The sequence below is a fragment of the Pristiophorus japonicus genome, chromosome 23 (genome assembly GCF_044704955.1).
Source record: "Pristiophorus japonicus isolate sPriJap1 chromosome 23, sPriJap1.hap1, whole genome shotgun sequence".
Taxonomy (NCBI): Eukaryota; Metazoa; Chordata; class Chondrichthyes; family Pristiophoridae; genus Pristiophorus; species Pristiophorus japonicus.
Genome location: NC_091999.1, coordinates 20,665,168 through 20,689,379, shown reverse-complemented (window position 1 = coordinate 20,689,379; position 24,212 = coordinate 20,665,168). Strand labels below are relative to the sequence as shown.

The window sequence follows — 24,212 nt, the reverse complement described above, 5'->3', positions numbered from 1 at the left end:
TCCGCACCTTACACTGTCAAGATTTACCCGCACGGGTTGCTGTCAGTGAAGAGAGATGAGAAAGAACAAAGTGCATTTGCCGCTGTCAGTATGACCCTGAAGGACTGTGTCCATGCTGAAGTTCTTCACCCATATGATCCTCCCCCCAGATTGTCCTCTCTGAGCTCCAGCCAGGTGATGCTAAACACTCGGGTGGGAAAGAGAAAAGCCTGCAGCAATGTGTTGAAAGCAACACGAATTTATTTGTCTATATCTCGAAAATTAAACTCCTGTCCAGTTAAAGGAGTTTTCTTCAGCGGAAACAAACCCCAATTGTCAGAATGAACATGGTTCAGTCGGGTTGTGATTAACAGCAGCAATAACAGCATAATCCAACCTCTACAAACATTTGTGAACTCGCTGGTGCCTCAACAGGTGGGATGACTGAGTGAATCCCTTCCCACATTCAGAGCAAGTGAATGGCCTCTCCCCAGTGTGAATTCGCTGGTGCCTCAACAGATGGGATGACCGAGTGAATCCCTTCCCACACTCAGAGCAGGTGAATGGCCTCTCCCCAGTGTGAACTCGCTCGTGCCTCAACAGGTGCGATGACTGAATGAATCCCTTCCCGCACTCATAGCAGGTGAACGGCCTCTCCCCGGTGTGAATTCGCTGGTGCGCCAGCAGGTTGGATGACTCATGGAATCCCTTCCCACACTCAGAGCAGCTGAACGGCCTCTCCCCAGTGTGAATTCGCTGGTGTGTCAGCAGGGCGGATGACTGAGTGAATCCCTTCCCACACACGGAACAGGTGAACGGCCTCTCCCCAGTGTGAATTCGCTGATGTATCAGCAGGTTGGATGACTGAGTGAATCCCTCCTGACACTCAGAGCAGGTGAATGGCCTCTCCCCAGTGTGAACTCGCTGGTGTGTTTCCAGCTGGGTCGGGTAGTTGAAACGTTTCCCACAGTCCCCACATTTACACAGTTTCTCCCCAGTGTGACTGCGCTTGTGTCTCTCCAGGTTGGATGATCGGCTGAAGCCTTGTCCACACACAGAGCATGTGTACACTTTCTCCCCGCTATGAACAATGCTTTTTGCATCCATAGTTGCTGGATGATATTCCATTCCCGATGAATCGAGTGACTTCGTCAGATGTTAATGTGATGTTTGAGCCTCCGGTCGATAAATCCTCCCCTTTTAATACCCTGTAAAGTGAATTTCAGTCAAGAAAAAGGGTGGATGAGAGAGATCCCACAAAAACACAAAGGCACTTTGAGAAATTGAGCTTAATGAACTTGGCAATTTCTGGCACCAGCACTAGAAATAGTAACCATGTAAGCTGCAGTTTGTGTTAAAACCTAACTGGTTCATTAATGTCCTTCAGGAAAGGGAACTCGCCTCCATTGAGAGCCCCACATGGGGAATTGTTGGTCCCACTGGGCACAGAAATATTGGGGGTGAAACCCAGCAGCTTCTCCTCCATCTCCACTCCAGCTCAAACAGATGCAACAAACAGACACACACAGGAGACCAGGTATCCAAAGCGTCTTTCTAATATTTGCAGCATAGTTGAGAGGCGATTTATTCTAAATTGCCCTCGATTTGTAGACTTGAGATTCTAGATTTGGCTTTGTACCGGAATCCAGGTCAGCGATTGGAGCATGGACAGGATCATCAGAATGGCCCATGTACAGCAGGTGGTGCGGCAAGCAGCAGAGGAGTGGTGAGGTCGGGGTGGAGTAGCACCGGGAGATCGGGGCTGAGAGATTGTGGACCACAAGAGGCGAGAGTTGGGGGCTGAGAGATTCGGGCCAAGGAGAGGGAAGAGCTCAGAATGGAGAGATTGGGGCCAAGGAGAGGTGAGTGTTCGAAATGGAGGGATTGGGGCCAAGGAGAGGTGAGTGTTCGGGGAGGAGAGATTGGGGCCAAGGAGAGATGAGAGTTCAGGGCGGAGAGATTGGGGCCCAGGAGAGGTGAGGGATCGGAGCGGTGAGATTGGGGCCCACAAGCGGCGAGCGTTCTGGGCGGTGAGATTGGGCCCCACGAGAGGCGAGAGTTCAGGGGGGGAAGAGATTGGGGCCCACGAAAGGCGAGAGTTCGGGGCGGAGAGATTGGGCCCCACAAGAGACAAGAGTTTGGGGCGGAGAGATTGGGGCAACAAGAGGCGCGAGTTCGGGGCCCGGGATAGGCAAGGGCCCAGGGACAGCATGGGCCAGACCACACTGCGATCTATGGGCAGTAGGAGTATGTGCACCAGGTCTGCGCAGCGGAACTTGGTCTCCAGTCGTCTTGGTTAACCTTTGCCACTGGACCAAGACCTCACTCTGTCCAGCCCGTGTGGTGGCTGGTATGCAACGGACACACGCGTTAAAAGAATCCACGCACAGGCATCTCCCACCCTTCAATATGTCGTTCGGGACCTGGAATATCAAGTCTCATATTGAAACATCTGTGAACTCATCCCTTTTTGGTGTGGAAGTGGGTCATCCTCGATTCAAGGGATGCCGAATACTATACTGTTCAGGAGACCAGGGAGTGACTTCCGCATCCAGCACCCACCCTGATACGGAGCGGCTTGGAATTGCTGGGCATGCTGTATTTCATGGTGTGGGGGAGGCACTGCCCCTGGGGTTTGCTGGTGCCGGGCCCGGAGGCTTTGACACGCAGGCTGAGAGCCGCAATCGGTGTTGCCCGGGGCCTGAGAGCCACTCTCGGTGTTGACCGGGGCCTGAGAGCCGCACTCTATGATGCATGGGGCCTGTTGCATGAGGCCTGGGAGCCACAATCGGTGCTGCCCGGGACTGAGAGTCACACTCGGTGTTGCCTGGGGCCTGAGAGCCACACTTGGTGATGCTGATGCCATGCTCGCTCCAATCAGTCCCCGGCTCTCCAGGGACCAGGCCTACCCACGTTGCCCCCCTGCTGATGGAGATAGGGTGTATTCTGCCAGGCGGAGCACTCTGGGTAAGATCATCTGCCATTGTCACAGAGAGTACGGCACAGGAGGCCATGCAGCCCATCCTGTCTGTGCCGGCTCTTTGGTGGAGCTGTTCAATGAGTCTCACTCCTCTGCTCTTTACCCATTACTAGATATATTTTTCCCAGCAAGTATTTATCCAATTCCCTTTTAAAAGTTATAATTCAATCTGCTTCCACCACCCTTTCAGACCATCCAATCTGGATTGGAACAATTTGCTGAGTAACAAATGATCCCACATCTCACCTCTCGTTATTTTGCCAATCATCGGAAGTTTGGCTCCTCTGGTTACTTTCCCTCATGCCACTGGAAACACTTTCTCCATATTTACTCTATCTAAATCGTTCATAATTTTGTACATCTCCATCAAATCTCCTTTTACCCTTTCCTGCTCTCTGGAGAAAACTTCACCAGGCTCTCCACATCACGGAAGTCCCATCTCCCTGGCACCATTCCTTCTGCACCTTCTCTAAAAGCTTGCCATCATTATGAAAGTTTGGAGCCCAAACTTGAACACAATTCTCCAGCTGAGGCCTAACCAGTGTTTTATAAAGTTTTAGCAAATTAAACATCAAATGCTGATATTTCTCTGATGTGCTTTAAAGGGCGAGGTCCATCTAGTCAGTTGGATGTGTCAATGAGACTGTGAACCTAAAGAAGTGCATTTACAGTGGAGAGCCAGGGACATGCCGTGTAACCGGGTGCAAACAGTCCTGCACAGCCCACACTTCACTTGTTTACCATTTGGCATGAAAGTAATGTGTTAATTGCAACAATTCATTTGATTTGATTTCAAATCGTTTAGGATAGAAATTTAATCATGTTTCTATGATTTTTCCCCAACTCAGATTCAAGGCCTCAATTGTTCTCTTCATCTGTGTAGTCACAGGATTCCAAACCCGAAACTGTACATTGGGATTCCAATCCTGGGACTGCACATGGGGATTCGAACCCTGGGAGAGTACTTGGGCATTCTAACATTGGGAGAATACATGGGGGTTCTAGCCCAGGCACTGTAAATGGGGATTCTAACCCTGGGACTGTACATGGGGATTTTATCCCTGAGCGAGTATGTGGGCATTCTAACCCTAGGAGAGTACATGGGGAATCTAACTATGGGACTGTATATGGGGATTCGAACGCTGGCATTGTACATGGGGATTCTAACACTGGGAATGTACATGGCGTCCAGGCATTCGGGCCCCCTTCAGAGATGACTGAGCCTCTACTTCCCCGCAGTGCTCCAGGTGTGGTCTAGCCAGGACTTTGTGCAGCTGCAGAGGGATGGCAGCACCATGGAACACTATGAAGGCAGGTAGCTTACTACTGACTTTCATTTTAAACTTTTAATCAACTTGTGAAAATTTTTAAAACTTCAAGAGAAACTTTTAAACAACTTGGGGAAATTTTTGAAACCTCTGGAGAAAATTTTAAATAACTTGGAAAACCTTTTTTAAAACTCCGGGAGAAACTTTTAAAACTTCTGAAGAAACTTTTAAACAACGTGGAGGAACGTTTAAGAATAATTTTATTTTAAAAATGTTTTATTAAGCAATTGAATACTGTACCCCAATCTAAATAGAAAATAGTTTGGTGTGTTTTATTAGCATCATTTTCAGCCATTTGAAACCAGGTTACTCACGACGACGCCCAGCAAGCAGGTGTGCCTCCGACCCGGCGACCGTGACATCACCCGGCCCCTCCTGCGGCGGGCCTACATCCCTCCAGCGGCGGGTTTTCATCCCTCCAGCAGCGGGCCTACATGTCTCTCCTCATCGATGGCTGGTGGCCTGGCTATGATTCTTTCACCCTCCTACTCCTTGCTGGCCTCCCACTTGGAACTCCAGCGGACAACTGACTTCCTAATGCCTGCCCCGAACCAAGCCTCGGACCACTTACCAACAAGGGTGCAACTCAGCACCGAGCTTGCAGCCAACATTTCACCTTCGGCAATTAGGCTCATACAGAAGTGCCTGGTCTCCAGTCGTCTTGGATCGCTTGCCACTGGACCAAGATCTTGCTCAGCTATGCCACCCCACGTTGAATGAACTCACACACAGGCATCTTCCAATCCGTTAACATGAAGTTATGGACCTGAAACGTCAGGACTTCCATTGTACAACTCCAACAGCAACAGGCCAGAATGCCACACCACCATAATTGCCCGGGAACTTAGAAGCTTTGACATCGACATCGCCACCCTAAGCGAGATCCGGCAGGCAGGGGAAGGCCAGCTCAAGGAACAAGATGGAGGTTACACCTTTTTCTGGAAAAGAAAAGAGAGGAAGAACTCCACCTTCATAAAGTCGGCTTCGCCATCAAAATGATCTGGTCGACAGCCGCAAGGACACCCCCTGTGGGGTTAACAAACGCCTCTTGACTCTTCAACTCACCCAAACTTCTTCACCCAGAGAGTGGTGAACCTGTGGAATTCTCTACCACAGAAAGTAGTTGAGGCCAATTCACTAAATATATTCAAAAGGGAGTTAGATGAAGTCCTTACTACTCGGGGGATCAAGGGTTATGGCGAGAAAGCAGGAAGGGGGTACTGAAGTTTCATGTTCAGCCATGAACTCATTGAATGGCGGTGCGGGCTAGAAGGGCTGAATGGCCTGCTCCTGCACCTATTTTCTATTCCGGAACCAATGCGCAACAGTCATCGGTGCGTATGCCCCAACAGTCGATTCAATAGAGGAGACCAAAGAGGGTTTTTATTCCAACCTCGAAACATCCCTGTCCTGCGTCCCTGCAGGTGACAAACTGATCCTCTTAGGTGACTTCAACGCCAGGGTCGACAAAGACACAGTCCTCTGGGGAGGCATGATTGGCAGTGAGGGGGTAGGGAAGGCCAACTCCAGTGGTACCCTAATCCTGACAAAATGTCAAGAACATGAGCTTCTCATCACCAACACCTTGTTCCACCAGAGGGACAAATACAAGGCATCGTGGCAACACCTTCGCTCCAAACACTGGCACCTGCTCGACTATGTCATCGTCCGAGCCAGGGATCGTGAGGGTGTGCGAATCACCCGCGCCATGACAGGAGCTGACGACTGCTGGATGGACGACCGCCTGATCCATCATCGACATTAACATAGCCCCAAAGCGGAGGGGACAGCAGAAGCAGTGCCACAAGAAAGTCAATGCCGGGGCACTTAAAGACCCAGCTAAGAGAGCCCTATACAGCCAACGCTTCAGAGCTAACCTGTCGTGTCTTGATGACGCTGAGATGCTGAATGCCCACAGCGCTTTGGCTGCCCTCCAGGCCTCCATAACCAGTGCCTGTGAAGAGACACTTGGTCATTCAACCAGAACACACCAGGACTGGTTTGATGAGAATTATCAGGTGATCCAAGAATTAATATTTCTGAGCCTCAAGCAACAACCCAACTCAGGAGCAGCAAAGCAACATTACAGGCGGCTCAAAGCTGAGATCCAACAAAAAACCTGAGACCTAAAGAACAGCTGGTGGATGGAGAAAGCACAGGAGATACAATAACAGGCCAACAGCCATGATGTGCGAGGATTCTTCATATCAGTCAAGGCCACCTACGGTTCAAACTCCCAAGACCCCACCCCACTGCTGGCCAAGAATGGAGAAACACTCATCAAGTACACCGAGGTTGTCGAGGCCCGCTGGAAGGAGCACTTCGAAGATCTCCTCAATCGAGATTCTGAAATTGACTCAAGTGTTCTCGACTCCATCACGCAGCATGCGATCCGCCACCACCTCAGTGAAATACCAACGTTGCATGAGGTAGGAAAAGCCATAAGGCAGCTCAAGAACAACAAGGCTACGGGAGCGGATGGAATCCCTACTGAGGCGCTAATGCATGGCGGAGATTCGCTGTTAGCATGGATACATGACCTCATCTCGCTCATCTGGAGGGAGGAGAGCATGACGGGAGATCACAGAGATGCAGTGATCGTGACCATCTTTAAAAAAGGGGGCAAGTCCAACTGCAGCAACTACAGAGGAATCTCCCTGCTAATCAGGCACTGGGAAAGTGTTTGCTCGAGTCCTCTTCAACCGTCTTCTCCCTGTGGCTGAGGAGCTCCTCCTGGAGTCACAGTGCCCCACGGGGCACATCAGACATGATCTTTGCAGCGCGACAGCTGCAGGAAAAATGCAGGGACCAGCGCCAGCCGTTATACATGGGCTTTTTCAACCTTCCAAAGGGATTTGTCACTGTGAACCATGAGGCTCTATGGAGCATCCTCCTCCATTTCGGATGCCCTCAAAAATTTGTCAACATCCTTCGCCTGCTCCACGACGACATGCAGGCCATAATCCTTACCAACTGATCCATTACAGACCCAATCCACGTCCGGACCGGGGTCAAACAGGGCTGCGTCATCGCTCCCATCCTCTTCTCAATCTTCCTCACTGCCACGCTCTAACTCACAGTCAACAAATTCCCTACTGGAGTAGAAAAAAACTACAGAACCAGCAGGAAGATGTTTAATCTTTGCCGCCTCTGGTACAAAGTCCAAGATAACCCCAACCTCTGTTGTTGAGCTACAGTATGTGGACAACGCCTGCGTCTGTGCACATTCTGAGGCTGAACTCCAGGATATAGTCGATGTATTTACTGAGGAACACGAAAGCATGGGCCTTACGCTAAATATCCATAAGACAAAGATCATCCACCAGCCTGTACTCGACGCACAACACTGCCACCCAGTCATCAAGATCCATGGCATGGCCCTCGACAACATGGAGCATTTCCCATACCTCGGGAGCATCCTATCAACAAAAGCCGACATTGATGAGGAGATTCAACACCACCTCCAGTGCGGCAGTGCAGCCTTCAGCCAGCGGAGCAAAATAGTGCTCAAAGACCAGGCCCTCAAAGCTACCACCAAGCTCATGGTCTACAGGGCTGTAGTAATACCCACCATCCTGAATGGCTCAAGACATGGACTATGTACAGTAGACACCTCAAGTCGCTGGAGATATATCACCAACGATGTCTCCGCAAGATCCTACAAATCCCCTGGGACGACAGGCACATCAACATCAGCGTGGTCGTCTAGGATAACATCCCCAACATTGAAGCACTGACCACACTCGATCAGCTCCGCTGGGCAGGCAAATTAGTTTGCATGCCAGACATGAGACTCCCGAAGCAAGTGCTCTATGCGGAGGTCTTTCATGGTAAACGAGCCAAAGGTGGGCATCGGAAACGTTACAAGGACACCCTCAAAGCCTCCCTGATAAAGTGCGACATCCCCACTGACACCGAGGAGTCCCTGGCCAAAGACCGCCCTAAGTAGAGGAAGTGCTTCCGGGAGGGCGCTGAGCACCTCGAGTCTCAATGCAGAGAGCATGCAGAAATCAATCTCAGGCAGCGGAAATAGCGTGCGGCAAACCAGTCCCTCCCACCACTTCCCTCAACGACTATCTGTCCCACCTGTGACAGAATCTGTGGCTCTCGTATTCGACTGTACAGCCGCCAATAAACTCACTTCAGGAGTGGAAGCAAGTCTTCCTCGATTCCGAGGGACTGCCTATGATAATGATGAAATGGGGATTCTAACCCAAGGAGTGAATATTTCTGGGCCTTCTCTGTTACAATTATGTAGGACTTAAACCATAAGGTCGGTACTAAGCATCGCCTTTAGGGGAGATGGTGAGAAATTCGAGGTGTGGAGAGTGAGAATAAAATATTTGAACACTCCTTTACCCACTGGGACCCGGTTGGAAACAGACACTGACATCGCTCACTTTGTTCCTGAACCAAGATGGCTGCGCATGCGCGGTGCGACTCACCAAATCAAGAAGGCGGAGCACTGAACCCGCTCCTGCACGAAGATGGCCGCCGTTAGCCTGGGCCTGTGACCGGGAGAAAGACCCGAAGCTGCAACCGCCGATATTCCGGTTTTTATTCCGGGCTGGCGGCGGGCACTGCTGGTTTATGAAGTCTCCCGCGCCACCCGCTGGTCCATTGCTCCCCTCCACCCGCTCAAATTAAGCGCTTCTGCGGAGGGCATGTTACCCATTTCTCCTTCGCCACTACATTCGCCGCGCATGCTCCAAACACAGCCAGGACACGCGCCTGCGCACTGAACTCCTGAAGTCTGGGTTCGGCATTTTCTTCCCCGTGCTGCATATTGGGTAAATACGCCGCCATTGCAATACTGCGTTGGTGAATAGAACAGGATTTACTGGGATTGCATTGGGCATTGAACCATATTCATTCTGGCAGTTATTGTTTGTTTCTGCTGATCTTAATAACCCCTATATCTGCGCTGGAGATTAATGTTCTATATTAATGTCCTGTGATAGTTTGAACTGGTGCTCTCCTCTCTCTATCCTGCGACAGTTGGAGCTGGTGCTTTCCACTCTCTCGTCCGGTGATACTTGGAGCTGGTGCTCTCCACTCTCTCTCCTGCGACAGTTGGAGCTGGTGCTCTCGACTCTCCCGTTGGTGTAAGAGGGAGGGCTTTAGTTTCCTGAACAATTGGGACCGCTTCTGGGGAAGGTGGGACGTGTACAAGTCGGGACAGGATACACCTCTAGAGCGACGGGACCAATGTTCTCACGGGTGGTTTTGACAGTACAGTTGGGAGGGCTTTAAACTCGCTTGGCAGGGAGATGGGAACCCAGGAGGGGTCTCTGAGCTAGTTCGAGTGGGTGAGAGCTCAGATGAACAGAACTCCAAGAAAGAATGCAAAAGCCAGAAGGCAACATAGCAGATTAGCACTGGTGGAAGTGTAAACCACAAGGTGATAAGAAGGGACAATATGTATGAATATAAAGGGGCTGCAGGAGGCGTCAAAACTAAAAAATCATGGTTTAAAAACTAGTATTAAAAATCTCTACTAAAACGCACGAAGTATTCGAAATAATGTAAATGAGTTGACGGCACAAAGCATTACAAATGGGTATGATTTGGTGGCCATTACAGAAACGTGGTTACAGGGTGGCCAAGACTGGGAATTAAACATGCAGGGGTATCTGACAATTCGGAAAGATAGACAAGAAAGGAAAGGAGGTGTGTTAGCTCTGTTAATAAAGGATGATATCAGGGCAGTTGTGAGAGCTGATATTGGCTCTAATGAACAAAATGTTGAATCATTGTGAGTGGAGATTAGAGATAGTAAGGCGAAAAAGTCACTGATGGGCGTAGTTTATAGGCCCCCAAATAATAACTTCACGGTGAGGTGGACAATAATTAAGGGAATAATGGAGGCATGTGAAAAAGGAACAGCAGCAATCATGGGGGATTTTAACCTACATATTGATTGGTCAAATCAAATCACACGGGGTCGCCTTGAGGAGGAATTCATAGAATGCATACGGGATTGTTTCTTAGAACAGTATGTTACAGAACCTACAAGGGAGCAAGCTATCTTAGATCTGGTCCTGTGTAATGAGACAGGAATAATAAACGATCTCCTAGTAAAAGATCCTCTCGGAATGAGTGATCACAGTATGGTTGATTTTGTAATACAGATTGAGGGTGAGGAAGTCGTGTCTCAAACGAGCGTACTATGCTTAAACAAAGGGGACTAGAGTGGGATGAGGGCAGAGTTGGCTAAAGTAGACTGGGAACAGAGACTAAACGGTGGCACAATTGAGGAACAGTGGAGGACTTTTAAGGAGCTCTTTCATAGTGCTCAACAAAAATATATTCCAATGAAAAAGAAGTGTGGTAAGAGAAGGGATAACCAGCCGGGGATAACCAAGGAAATAAAGGAGAGTATCAAATTAAAAACCAATGCGTATAAGGTGGCCAAGATTAGTGGGAAACTAGAAGATTGGGAAAATTTTAAACGACAGCAAAGAATGACTAAGAAAGGAATAAAGAAGGGGAAGATAGATTACGAATGTAAACTTGTGCAAAACATAAAAACAGATAGTAAAAGCTTTCACAGATATATAAAATGGAAAACAGTGTCTAAAGTAAATGTTGGTCCCTGAGAAGATGAGAAAGGGGATTTAATAATGGGAAATGTGGAAATGGCTGAGACCTTAAACAATTAATTTGCTTCGGTCTTCACAGTGGAAGACACAAAAACCATGCCAAAAATTGCTGGTCACGGGAATGTGGGAAGGGAGGACCTTGAGATAATCACTTTCACGAGTGGGGTAGTGCTGGGCAGGCTAATGGGACTCACGGTAGACACGTCCCCTGGTCCTGATGAAATGCATCCCAGGGTATTAAAAGAGATGGCGGAAGTTATAGCAAATGCTTTCGTTATAATCTACCAAAATTCTCTGGATTCTGCGGAGGTGCCATCGGATTGGAAAGCAGCTAATGTAACGCCTCTGTTTAAAAAAGGGGGCTGACAAAAAGCAGGTAACTATAGGCCGATTCGTTTGACATCTGTAGTGTGGAAAATGCTTGAAGCTATCATTAAGGAAGAAATAACGGGACATTTATATAGGGATAGTGCAATCAAGCAGACACAAGATGGATTCATGAAGGGGAAATTTCGTGTAACTAATTTATTGGAATTCTTTGAGGATACAAAGAGCATGATGGATAGAGTTGTACCGATGGATGTGGTGTATTTAGATTTCCAAAAGGCATGCAATAAGGTGTCATACAAAAGGTTACTGCAGACGATAAATGTACGTGGAGTCAGAGGAAATGTATTAGCATGGATCGAGAATTGGCTGGCATACAGAAAGCAGAGAGTCGGGTTAAATGGGTCCTTTTTGGGTTGGAAATCGGTGGTTAGTGGTGTGCCACAGGGATCAGTGCTGGGACCACAACTGTTTACAATATATATAGATGACTTGGAAGAAGGGACAGAGTGTAGTGTAACAAAATTTGCAGATGATACAACGATTAGTGGGAAAGCGGGTTGTGTGAGGACACAGAGAGGCTGCAAAGAGATTTAGATAGGTTAAGCGAATGGGCTAAGGTTTGGCAGATGGAATACAATGTCGGAAAATGTGAGTTCATCCACCTTGGGACAAAAAACAGTAAAAGGGAATTTTATTTGAATGGGGAGAAATTACAACATGCTGCAGTGTAGAGGGAGCTGGGGGTCCTCGTGCATGAAACTCTTTTTGGATAAAGAACATGACAGTTCACGCAGCGAATTAACTGACCACGGTAGGACTCGAACCTGCAATCATCTGATAATATCACAGATACAATCGCAGTTAGACGCCTTTCCCATTAGGCCACACGGCCTCGTCCTCGTGCATGAATCCCCAAAAGTTGGTTTGCAGGTGCAGCAGGTAATCAGGAAGGCGAATGGAATGTTGGCCTTCATTGCGAGAGGGATGGAGTAAAAAGCAGGGAGGTACTGCTGCATCTGTACAGGGTATTGGTGAGGCCGCACCTGGAGTACTGCGTGCAGTTTTGGTCACCTTTCTTAAGGAATACTTTGGAAGGGGTACAGAGACGATTCACGATGCTGATTCCGGAGAAGAGGGGGTTACCTTATGATGATAGATTGAGTAGACTGGGTCTTTACTCGTTGGAGTTCAGAAGGATGAGGGGTGATCTTATAGAAACATTTAAAATAATGAAGGGGATAGACAGGATAGAGGCAGAGAGGTTGTTTCCACTGGTCGGGGAGACTAGAACTAGGGGGCACAGCCTCAAAATACGGGGAAGCCAATTTTAAACCGAGTTGAAAAGGAATTTGTTCTCCCAGAGGGTTGTGAATCTGTGAAATTCTCTGCCCAAGGAAGCAGTTGAGGCTAGCTCATTGAATATATTCAAATCACAGATAGATAGGTTTTTAACCAGTCAGGGAATTAAGGGTTATGGGGAGCGGGCGCATAAGTGGAGCTGAGTCCACGGCCAGATCAGCCGTGATCTTGTTGGGTGGCGGAGCAGGCTCGAGGGACTAGATGGCCCACTCCTGTTCCTAATTCTTATGTTCTTCTGTTCTTATGTTCTTATTAATGTTGGGGAAGTCCAGAACCAGGGGTTACAGTCTTAGGATAAGGGTAAGCCATTTAGGACCGAGATGAGGAGAAACCTCTTCAACCAGAGAGTGGTGAACCTGTGGAATTCTCTACCACAGAAAGTTGTTGAGGCCAATTCACTAAAAATATTCAAAGAGGAATTAGATGTAGTCCTTACTACTAGGGGGATCAAGGTGTATGGTGAGAAAACAGGAAGTGGGTACTGAAGTTGCATGTTCAGCCATGTACTCATTGAATGGCGGTGCAGGCTCGAAGGTCCGAATGGCCTACTCCTGCACCTATTTTCTATGTTTCTATGTTTCTATAAATATTGAATAAATCAGCTTGGTTCAAAGACAGTGTGTCGAATGTTTGATTTCTCCATAATAATAACTAATTAATGTTCTGTTACCGACTGTTCCATTTTGAAGCCTTTTCTTACTGTAGATTATTTCACTTCTCCCCCAGTTGATCTTTTATGATATCAAATCCCAAGGTTGTTCTCTTTGAGTATACAGCTTGTGGGTGTCAGAAACTGAACCGGAATGTTTCACATTACACTCATATGACATTCCTTTCAAGCAACCATTGAAAGAACTATGTTGCTTAAGACTGGAAATCTATTATTTTGTACATTGTTTAACGCTTTTTGAATGTGGTTACTATATGTAATCGTCTTTGAAATGTGTGATCTTTTTAACTGTCTTTCCTGATTTAATAGTTTTGTTGATATAATTTCTTGTTACTAACATAGCTTGCAGAATTTCTTGTATCAAGATAATTGTTGAAATACTTCCATTATCGGGTCTTTAGCTCCTGCACTGATCCCTGTGAACAACCTTTGATTCGGGACTGGGTTTGGGCGCGGGTTTAGCGTTTAGTGGTTGTGGTTATTTGTTAGGATTGGGGTTAGTGGTTGGGATCGTCAGTAGGATATTAGGCACCTTGGAATCCCTGGCCAAAGTCCACCATAAGCGAAGGAAGAGCATCCAGGAGAGCGCTGAACACCTCGAGTCTCATCGCCGAGAGCATGCAGAAAACAAGCGAAGGTAGCGGTAAGGAGCATCTGGCAAAGCAGACTCCTCCCCCAGACTTTCCATCAACGACTGTCTGTCCCACCAGTGACAGTGACTATAATTCCCATATTGCACTGTACAATCACCTGAGAACTCACTTTTAGAGTGGAAGCATTTCTTCCTCAATTTCGAGGGATTGTCTATGATGATGATGAGGCTTAGGAGATAGTAATTCTCTGAACACCTCGAGTCTCACCGCCGAGAGCATGCAGATATCAAGTGCAGGCAGCAGAAAGAGCGTGCACAAACCAGTCCCACCTGCCCGTTCCCTCAACGACTATCTGTCCCATCTGTGACAAGTCAGTGGCTCTCGTATTGGACTGTTCAGCCACCACAGCTGGGGGAGGCATAAACTGGGATTGGGGTAGGGCACTTTGGCTGAGGAGGCATGCACTGGGACTGGGGTAAGGCACATCAACTGGGGGAGGCATATACTGGGACTGGGGTAAGGCACTTCAACTGGGGGAGGGATAAACTTGCACTGGGGTAAGGCACTTCAACTGGGGGAGGGATAAACTTGCACTGGGGTAAGGCACATCAACTGCGGGAGGGATAAACTGGCACTGGAGTAAGAAACTTCAGCTGGGGAGCGATAAACTGTGACTGGAGGAAAGGCACTTCAACTGTGGGAGGGATACACTGGGTCTGGAATAAGGCACTTCAACTGCGGGAGGCTTACACCGGGACTGGGATCAGGCACTTCAGCAGGGGAGGGATACCCTGGGACTGGGGTAAGGCACTACGGCTGGGGGACACATATAATGGGACTGGGGTAAGGTACTTCAACTGGGGAAGGGATACACTGGACCGGGATAAGGCACTTCAACTGAGGGAGGGATACACTGGCACTGGGGTAAGGCACTTCAACTGGGGGAGGGATACATTGGGACAGGAACAAGGTACTTCAACTGGGGGAGGCAGACACTGGGACTGGGGTAAGGCACTTCAACAGAGGGAGGGTTACACTGGCACTGGGGTAAGGCACTTCAACTGAGGGAGAGATACACTGGCACTGGGGTAAGGCACTTCAACGGAGGGAGGGATACACTGGCACTGGGGTAAGGCACTTCAACTGGGGGATGCTAACACTGGGACTGGAGTAAGACACTTCAACTGGGGGAGGGATTCCCTGGGACTGGAGGAAAGGCACTTCAACTGTGGGAGGGCTACACTGGGTCTGGAATAAGACACTTCAAATGGGGGAGGCATAAACTGGGACTGGGCTAAGGCACTTCAACTGGGGGAGGGATACACTGGGATTGGGGTAAGGCACGACGGTTGGGGGAGGCATGCACTGGGATGGGGTAAAATACTTTGACTGGGGGTAGCTTGCACTCACACTGTGGCAAGGCACTTCGGCTGGGGGAGGCATGCACTGGGACTGGGGTAAGGCACTTTGGCTGGGATAGGCATAAACTGCGACTGCTTTTCGGCACTTTGGTTGCTGGAGGCACATACTGGGACTGGGACAAGGCATTTTGGCTGGGAGAGGCATCTAATGGACTTCGGCTGGCAGAGGCGTGCACTCGGACTGGAGTAAGGCACTTCAACTGGTGGAGGCATACACTGGGACTGCGGTTAGGCATTTCAACTGGGAGAGGCATGCACTGGGACTGCAGTAAGGCACTTCATCTGGTGGAGGGATACACTGGGACTGGTTTAAGGCACTTTGGATGGGTGAGGCATATACTGGGACTGGGGTAAGGCACTTCGGCTGGGGGAAGCATGCACTGGGTCTAGGGTAATGTACTTCAACGGCTGGAGAGATACAGTGGGACTGGGGTAAGGCACTTCGGCTGGGGGAGGAATACCCTGGGACTAGGGTAACGCACTTCAACAGGGGGAGGGATACCTGGGACTTGTGTAATGTACTTCAACTGGGGGAGGCATGCACTGTTACTGCGGTAAGGCACTTCAACTGGTGGAGGGATACACTGGGACTGGGGTAAGGCACTTTGGCTTGGGGAGGTATTCACTGGGACTGGTTTAAGGCACTTTAACTGGTGGAAGGATACACTGGGACTGTGGTAAGGCACTTCAACTGGGGGACGCTAACACTGGGACTGGGCTAAGGCACTTCAACTGGTGGAGGCATGCACTTGGACTGCGGTAAGGCACTTCAACTGGTGGAGGGATACACTGGGACTGGGGTAAGGCACTTTGGCTTGGGGAGGTATTCACTGGCACTGGTTTAAGGCACTTTAACTGGTGGAAGGATACACTGGGACTGTGGTAAGGCACTTCAACTGGGGGATGATAACACTGGGACTGGTCTAAGGCACTTCAACTGGTGGAGGCATGCACTGGGACTGGGGTAAGGCACTTCAACTGAGGGAGGGATAAACTGGGACTGGGGTAAAGTACGTCGGCTGGGGGAGGCATTCACTTGGACTGCGTTAAGGCACTTTGGCTGGGCGAGGCTTGCACTGGGACTGCTGTAAGGCACTTCGGCTGGGAGAGGCATATACTTGGACTGGGGTAAGGCACTTCAGCTGGGGGAGGCATGCACTGTGACTGAGATAAGGCACTTCGGCTGGGGGAGGCATGCACTGTGACTGGGATAAGGCACTTCGGCTGGGGGAGGCATATGTTGTGACTGGGGTAAGGCACTTCAGCTGGGGGAGGCATATGCTGGGACTGGGGTAAGGCACTTCAACTGGGGCAGGGATACACTGGACTGGGGTAAGGCGCTTCAACTGAGGAAGGGATACACTGGCACTGGGGTCAGCCACTTTAACTGGGGGATGCTAACACTGGGACTGGAGTAAGACACTTCAACTGGGCGAGGCATAAACTGGGACAGGGCTAAGGCACTTCAACTGGGGGAGGGATACACTGGGACTGGGATAAGGCACTTCGGCTGGGGGAGGCATGCACTGGGACTGCAGTTAGGCATTTCAAATGGGGGAGGCATGCACTTTGACTGGGATAAGGCACGTCATCTGGGGAGGGATACAGAGGGACTGGGGTAAGGCAATTCGGCTGGGGGAGGCATTCACTGGGACTGGTGTAAGGCACTTCAGCTGGGGGAGGCATGCACTCTGACTGGGTTAAGGCATTTCGGATGGGGGAGGCATGAACTGGGACTGGGGTTAGGCACTTCGGCTGGGGGAGCATATATTGGGACTGGGGTAAGGCACTTCAGCTGGGGGAGGCATGCACTGGGACTGGGGTAAGGCACTTTGAGTGGGGGACGCCTGCACTGGGACTGGGGTAAGGCACTTCGGCTGGGGGAGGCATGCACTAGGACTGGGGTAAGGTACTTTAACTGGGGGAGGCATATACTGTGACTGGGGTAAGGCACTTTGGCTTGGGGAGGTATTCACTGGGGCTGGTTTAAGGCACTTTAACTGGTGGAAGGATACACTGGGACTGCGGTAAGGCACTTCAACTGGGGCAGGGATACACTGGACTGGGGTAATGCGCTTCAACTGAGGAAGGGATACACTGTAACTGGGGTAAGCCACTTCAACTGGGGGATGCTAACACTGGGACTGGAGTAAGACACTTCAACTGGGGGAGGCATAAACTGGAACTGGGCTAAGGCACTTCAACTGGGGGAGGGATACACTGGGACTGGGATAAGGCACTTCGGCTGGGGGAGGCATGCACTGGGACTAGGGTAAGGCACTTTGGCTGGGGAAGGCATATACTGGGATTAGGGTAAGGCACTTCGGCTGGGCAAGGCATGCACAGCGACTGGGGTAAAATACTTTGGCTGTTGGAGGCATGCACTCACACTGTGACAAGGCACTTCGGCTGGGGGAGGCACGCACTGGGACTGGCGTAAGGCACTTCGGCTGGGGGAGGTGTGGACTGGGACTGGGGTAAGGCACTTCGGCTGGGATAGGCATAAACTGCGACTGGTTTAAGGCACTTCGGTTGTTGGAGGCATATACTGGGACTGGGACAAGGTCCTTTGGCTGGGAGAGGCATGCACTGGCATGGGTGTAAGGGACTTCGGCTGGCAGAGGTGTGCACTCGGACTGGAGTAAGGCACTTCAACTGGTGGAGGCATACACTGGGACTGCGGTTAGGCATTTCAAATGGGGGAGGCATGCACTTTGACTGGGATAAGGCACGTCATCTGGGGAGGGATACAGAGGGACTGGGGTAAGGCAATTCGGCTGGGGGAGGCATTCACTGGGACTGGTGTAAGGCACTTCAGCTGGGGGAGGCATGCACTCTGACTGGGGTAAGGCACTTCGGCTGGGGGAGGCATGAACTGGAACTGGGGTTAGGCAATTCGGCTGGGGGAGCATATATTGGGACTGGGGTAAGGCACTTCGGCTGGGGGAGGCCTGCAATGGGACTGGGGTAAGGCACTTCGGCTGGAGGAGGCATGCACTAGGACTGGGGTAATTTACTTCTGCTGGGGGAGGCATATACTGTGACTGGGGTAAGGCACTTTGGCTGGGAGAGGCATACACTGGGACTGGGGCAAGGCACATTGCCTGGGGGAGGAATATGCTGGGACGGTGGTAAGCCACTTCGGCTGGGGGAGGCATGCACTCTGACTGGGAAAAGGCACTTCGGCTGGGGGAGGCATGTACTGGGACTGGTGTAAGGCACTTCGGCTGGGGGAGGCATACACTGTGACTGGGGTAAAGCACTTCGGCTGGGGGAGGCATTCACTTGAACTTTGGTAAGGCACTTTGGCTGGGGGAGGCATATATAGGGACGGTGGTAAGACACTCACTTCGGATGAGGTAGAAATGCAATGGGACTAGGGTAAGGCACTTTGGCTGGGGGAGGCCTGCACTCTGACTGGGGTAAGGCACTTCGGCTGGGGGAGGCATGCACTCTGATTGGGGTAAGGCACTTCGGCTGGGGGAGGCATGCACTCTGACTGAGGTAAGGCACTTCGGCTGGGGAGGCATGCACTCTGACTGGGGTAAGGCACTTTGCCTGGGGGAGGCATTTACTAGGACTGGGGTAAGGCACTTCAGCTGGGGGAGGCTTATACTGGTACTGGGATAAGGCACTTTGGCTGTGGGAGGCATATACTTGGACGGTGGTAAGACACTTCGGCGGGAGGAGAAATGCAATGGGACTAGTGTCGGGCACTTCTGCTGGGTGAGGCATGCACTGGGACTGGTGTAAGGCATTCAGCTGGGGGAGGCATATCTTGGGACTGCGGTAACGCCCTTCTGCTGGGGGAGGCATGTATTGGGACTGCGGTAACGCCCTTCTGCTGGGGGAGGCATGTATTGGGACTGGGGTAAAGCATTTCGGCTGGGGGAGGCATGTATTGGGACTGCGGTAACGCCCTTCTGCTGGGGGAGGCATGCACTGGGATGGGGGCAAGGTACTTTGGCTGGCCCTTGCTATCTTATGGGGAGCTCTGTCCTCTGTCACTTCAGGAATTCAAAGTGGATCAAGTTACAATTTGCAAAGTCAGTGAGACCTTGGGATGGGTGGTTCCAGTTACACATTCCAGTGAAATCTCAGGGTGTGGCTTATCCTCCAAGGGACCAATCATAGACAAAGGGTGTGGCGTGGCGGCCATTTTGGCAGTACAAATAAGCGCGTTCTTTATTAACCCGCTCCCTCCCTCCGCCCATCTCTTACCTACTGACTCACCCACTGTGCATGCTCAGCTCACACTGCCCGGTTGATTGACGGCAGCTCCCGACCAATAGGGAGAGTGGGGGCGGGGCTGGAGGACCAGGCAGGCGGTTGATCCTCCAAGCAATTGCAGTGTGCGAGAGGTGGGGCTTGCAGCCCCCAGTGGGCTGGGCTGGGTCTGGATCTCGCTCATTGGCTGAAACTCTGCCCCATTGTTAAAGCTGATGTCCCTCAAACTCCAGGAGGAAATGGGACATTTCTGTTGTGGCTTTAAACAGACGGAACTCTGTGGGGTGGAGGAAACATTGCAGCATTTGGTAGTGACATGGATTCATTCAGGCCAGACAGTGGGGATTATTTCAGGAAATAACACAGTGTAGTTGTTTCTGTTGAAACAGATGAAACCCTGTCATTGTGGAGCAACCACACTTCTCGTGTCCTGGTCAATCATGTGTGCAACAAGTGACGTCATGGAAGTAAAGGATGGTATCAAATTGGAAAAAATGGCAGATAATGTTGTGAAGGACAGTGGAAGGCCAGAGGATTGGGAATTTTTAGAAACCTGCAAAGGACGACTAAAAAATGAAAAAGACAGAGAAGATAGCAGATGAGAGCAAACTAGCAAGAAATATAAAAACAGACAGTAAGAGCTTCTACAGGGACATATAAAGGAAATGATTATCTAAAGTAAACATTGCTCACTTAGAGGATGACATTGGAGAATTACTAATGGGAAACACGGAAATGGCAGAGATTTTGAACAACTATTTTGTATTGGGCTTCACGGTAGAGGACACTAAAAATATCCCAACAGTTGCTAACCAAGGAGCTATTGCGGAGGGGGAGTTGGGGGGGATGACTTAAAACAATCACTATCACTACAGATAAAGTGCTAATCAAACTAATGTGACTAAAGGTGGACAAGTCCTCTGGACCTGATGGCATGCATCCTCAGGTCTTAAAATAATTAGTTGCAGAGATAGTGCATGCATTAGTTGTAATCCACCAAAATTCCCTGAATTCTGGAGAGGTCCCAGTGGACTGGAAAACTGCAAATGTAACACGCCTATTCAAGTAAGGAGGGAGACAGAGAGCAGGAAACTATACATCAGTTAGCCTACCATCTGTCAGTGGGAAATACTCGAGTTCATCATTAAGGAAGTACTAGCAGGACATTTAGAAAACCATACTGCAGTTAGGCAGAGTTAGCATGGTTTTATGAAAGGGAAATCATGTTTGACAAATTTGCTGTAGTTGTTTAAGGATGTAACGAGCAGAGTGGATAAGGGAGAATCATTTGATGTTGTATATTTTGATTTCCAGAAAGCATTCAATAAGGTGCCACACAAAATATTACTGCACATGCTAAGAGCTCACGGGGTTGGGTGTAATATATCAGCATGAAGAGAGGATTGCTGAACTAACAGAAAACAGAGAGTCCGGATAAATGGGTCATTTTCAGGTTGGCAAACAGTAACTAGTGGGGTGCCGCAGTGATAAGTACTGGGGCCTCAACTAATTACAATTTATATTAATGACTTGGATGAAGGGACCGAGTGTAACATAGCCAAATTTGCCGATGGTACAAAGATAGGTGGGAAAGCAAGTTGTGAGGAGGACGCAAAGAATCTACAAAGGGATATAGATAGGTTCAATGAGTGGGCAAAAATCTGGCAGATGGACTATAATGTGGTAAAATATCAGGTGATTTCCTTTGGTAGGAAAAAAAAGCAAATTAATATTTAGATGTGGACGATTATAAAATGCTGTGAAACAGAGAGATCTGGGGATTCTTGTACATGAAACTCAAAATGTTTGCATGCAGGTACAGCAATAATCAGGAAGGCAAACTGAATGCTGACCTTTATTGCAAAGGGGATGGAGTCTAAAAGTAGGGAATTGGTCTGGACTTGTCTCCATTCTCGTGCCGAGACGATTGATCAACCCAGATGGGAACAACAACATTTGGGTACACTGATTCCCCACCAATTCCCATTCCCCTTCTTTCTGGAGGATATGGAGGGGCCACTGTGTGTAATGAGCAAGGCATTAAGAATTGTCAGCAAGCTCTTTCCAATTTGAGATTTTATTCAGTGGAAACTTTCACACACTATTGTAGATTTTGTACCAAAGATCAATTTAGGATTAAAGTAAAAGTTCATAATTTTATTGCAAAGTAAATTTCTGTTGAGAATTGCTGAATTAAGGGGAAAGATAACCCACAGTGTTTCTTAAATGGACACTGCATCCCTGAGAACACAATCAGCAATATATCCAGAATATTAAAATCCAGCCCAGTTATCGGGTTATTAACATCAACAGAGACAAACCCCAACTGTCAGAATGAACATGGTTCAGTCGGGATGTGATTAACAGCCTCAATAACAGTAGAATCCAACTCCTGCAATCACTTGTGAACTCGCTGGTGTTTCAGCAGGTGGGATGCTTGAGTGAATCCCTTCCCGCACTCCGAGCAGGTGAACGGCCTCTCCCCAGTGTGTACTCGCTGGTGTCTCAGCAGGTTGGATGACTGAGTGAATCCCTTCCCACACTCCGAGCAGGTGAATGGCCTCTCCCCAGTGAACTCGCTGGTGTGTCAGCAGGTTGGATGAACAAGTGAATCCTTTACCACACTCATAGCAGGTGAACGGCCTCTCCCCAGTGTGAACTTGCTGGTGTGCCAGCAGGTTGGATGAACAAGTGAATCCCTTCCCACACTCCGAGCAGGTGAACGGCCTCTCCTCAGTGTGTACTCGCTGGTGTGACTGCAGGTGGGATGACTGAGAGAATCCCTTCCCACACTCAGAGCAAGTGAACGGCCTCTCCCCAGTGTGAACTCGCTGGTGTGTCAGCAGGATGGATGGCCGAGTGAATCCCTTCCCACACTCATAGCAGGTGAACGGCCTCTCCCCAGTGTGAACTCGCTGGTGTGCCAGCAGGTTGGATGAACAAGTGAATCCCTTCCCACACTCCGAGCAGGTGAACGGCCTCTCCCCAGTGTGAACTCGCTGGTGTTTCAGCAGGTCGGATGACTGAGTGAATCGCTTCCCACACTCAGAGCAGGTGAACGGCCTCTCCCCAGTGTGACTGTGTTGATGAATTTCCAGGACAGATGGTGATCTGAATCCCTTCCCACAGTCCCCACATTTCCACGGTTTCTCCATGGTGCGGGTATCCTTGTGACTCTCCAGGTTGGACGATCAGTTGAAGCCTCGCCCACACACACAACACGTTTACAGTTTCTCCCCGCTGTGAATGGTGCGATGTTTCTTCAGGCTGTGTAACTGGTTAAAGCTCTTTCCACAGACAGTGCACTGGAACACTCACTCGGGTGTGTGTGTCTCAGTGCTTTTCCAGTCACACTGATATTTGAAATCTTTTCGCACAGACAGAACAGACAAACATTTCTCCTTCCACTTTCAAAGGCCGATGATATTCAGGTCCTGATGAATCGATTGACTCCATCAGATCTTGACGCGATGTTTAGTTTGTGTTTCCTGTCTGAAAATCTCCCCTTCTAATACGATGTAAAAGGAGATAACAAAACTCATCACTGTCAGTACAAGACACAAATTCAGGATATACACATCTAGTTTCCATTTAACATTCTTTCCTCTCTTTTTCTTCCAAAGATGTAAATCCCTGTCCCAAACATTGTCCCTCCTACAGCACTGAAATCCAAATCAACACACATTTCTAGCCTGTTTCTCCTCCACTCCCAGTTTTCACCACCAATTCTGGTTGGGTTCAGTTCTACACTCACTGGTTCCCGCCCCTCTCCTCCCCTGAATGTTCTGACTGTGGCTGGGTTCAGGTCGACACTCACATGTTCCCCACTTCCCCTGAAGATGCTGAGTCTGGCTGTGTTCAGTTCCACACTCACTGGTTCCCCGACCTCTGCTCCCCTGATGGGGCGGTCTCTGGCTGGGGTCATTTCTGCAAACACTGGGTCCTCTCCGTCCCTCCCCTCTTTCCCCACCACTGAAGATGCTGACTCTGGCTGGGTTTAGTTCTACTGTCACTGGTTCCTCTCCCTTGAAGGTACTGACTATGGATGAGTTTAGTTCTACAGTCACTGGTTCCCCTCCCCTGAAGGTACTGACTCTGGCTGGGTTCAGTTCTAGACTCACTGGTTCCCCTCACCTGAAGGTGCTGACTCTGGCTGGGTTCAGTTCTACACTCACTAGTTGCCCTCCCCTGAAGGTACTGACTCTGGCTGGGTTCAGTTCTACACTCACTAGTTGCCCTCCCCTGAAGGTACTGACTCTGGATGAGTTCAGTTCTACACTCACTAGTTGCCCTCACCTGAAGGTGCTGACTCTGGCTGGGTTCAGTTCTACACTCACTAGTTGCCCTCCCCTGAAGGTACTGACTCTGGCTGGGTTCAGTTCTACACTCACTAGTTGCCCTCCCCTGAAGGTACTGACTCTGGCTGGGTTCAGTTCTACACTCACTGGTTCCCCTCCACTGAAGATACTGACTCTGGCTGGGTTCAGTTCTACACTCACTGGTTCCCCTCCCCTGAAGGTACTGACTCTGGCTGGGTTCAGTTCGACACTCACTGGTTCCCCTCCCCTGAAGGTGCTGACTCTGGCTGGGTTCTGTTCTACACTCACTGGTTCCCCTCCCCTGAAGGTACTGACTCTAGTTGGGTTCAGTTCTACACTCACTGAGTCCTCTCCCCTGAAGTTGCTGACTCTGGCTGGGTTCAGTTCTGCACTCACTGGTTCCC

At 49.7% G+C, this 24,212-nt stretch overlaps 1 pseudogene; it reads right to left on the bottom strand.

Moving 5' to 3' along the window:
* Nucleotides 1–175: 175 nt before the first annotated feature.
* On the bottom strand, nt 176–23,025 carry LOC139235318 (zinc finger protein 229-like; annotated as a pseudogene).
* Between the last annotated feature and the right edge of the window lie 1,187 nt (nt 23,026–24,212).